We start from the raw sequence: 1,368 nt of genomic DNA on the forward strand, positions 1-1,368 counted from the left end.
AGGATCATAAGCTTCTTCTTCAGATGAAGCGTCCTTAGTACTGCCTGGTGCAGCTTGCATTCCAGACAGACTTTGAGAAATCATATTGACTTGCTGAGTCAATATTTTGTTCTGAGCCAATATGGCATTCAGAGTATCAATCTCAAGAACTCCTTTCTTTTGATTCGTCCCATTGTTCACAGGATTCTTTCAGAAGTGTACATGAATTGGTTATTTGCAACCATTTCAATGAGTTCTTGAGCTTCTGCAGGTGTCTTCTTTAGATGAAGAGATCCTCCAACAGAGCTGTCCAATGACATCTTGGACAGTTCAAACAGACCATCATAGAAGATACCTTTGATGCTCCATTCAGAAAGCATGTCAAAAGGACACTTTTTGATCAATTGTTTGTATCTTTCCCAAGCTTCATAGAAGGATTCACCTTCCTTCGTTCTAAAGGTTTGGACTTCCACTCTAAGCTTACTCAATTTTTGAGGTGGAAAGAACTTAGTCAGGAAGGCATTGACTAGCTTTTCCCAAGAGTTCAGGCTTTCTTTAGGTTGTGAGTCCAACCATATCCTAGCTCTGTCTCTTACAGCAAAAGTGAATAGCATAGGTTTGTAGACCTCAGGGTCAACCCCATTGGTCTTGACAGTGTCACAGATTTACAAGAACTCAGCTAAAAACTGATGAGGATCTTCCAATGGAAGTCCATGAAACTTGCAATTCTGTTGCATTAGAGAAACTAATTGAGGCTTAAGCTCAAAGTTGTTTGCTCCAATGGCAGGGATAGAGATGCTTCTCCCATAGAAGTCGGGAGTAGGTGCAGTAAGGTCACGTAGCACCTTCCTTGCATTGTTGGCATTGTTGTTGTGTTCGGCTGCCATGGGTTCTTCTTCTTTGAAGATTTCTGTTAGGTCCTCTACAAAGAGTAATGCTTTAGCTTCTCTTAGCTTTCGCTTCAAGGTCCTTTCAGGTTCAGGGTCAGCCTCAACAAGAATGCTTTTGTCTTTGCTCCTGCTCATATGAAAGAGAAGAGAACAAGAAAATATGGAATCCTCTATGTCACAGTATAGAGATTCCTTGAGATGTCAGAGGAAAAGAAGAATAGAAGGATGAGGTAGAAGAATTCGAACTTATCGAGAGGGATAGAGTTCGAATTGTGCATTGAGGAGGAGGGTTAGTCCGTAAATAGAAGGATGTGAAAAGAGGGGAAGAATTTTCGAAAATAAAGTAAAAGATTTTGAAACAATTAAAAGAAATTTTGAAAATTTGATTGATGATTTTCGAAAACTAAGATTGGGAAAGAAATTAAGTGATTTTTGAAAAAGATTTTGAAATTAGAAATCAAAAAGATATGATTGAAAACTGGTGGACGAAATTGTGATC

At 39.0% G+C, this 1,368-nt stretch overlaps 1 non-coding gene across 1 annotated transcript; it reads left to right on the top strand.

Annotated features, from left to right (window-relative positions):
• Positions 1-353: 353 nt before the first annotated feature.
• LOC112714488 (small nucleolar RNA R71) lies at positions 354-461 on the top strand. The gene has a single exon (XR_003159277.1). It is a non-coding gene; the product is annotated as a small nucleolar RNA R71 (small nucleolar RNA).
• Positions 462-1,368: the final 907 nt, after the last annotated feature.

This window comes from Arachis hypogaea, chromosome 1, assembly GCF_003086295.3.
Source record: "Arachis hypogaea cultivar Tifrunner chromosome 1, arahy.Tifrunner.gnm2.J5K5, whole genome shotgun sequence".
Taxonomy (NCBI): Eukaryota; Viridiplantae; Streptophyta; class Magnoliopsida; order Fabales; family Fabaceae; genus Arachis; species Arachis hypogaea.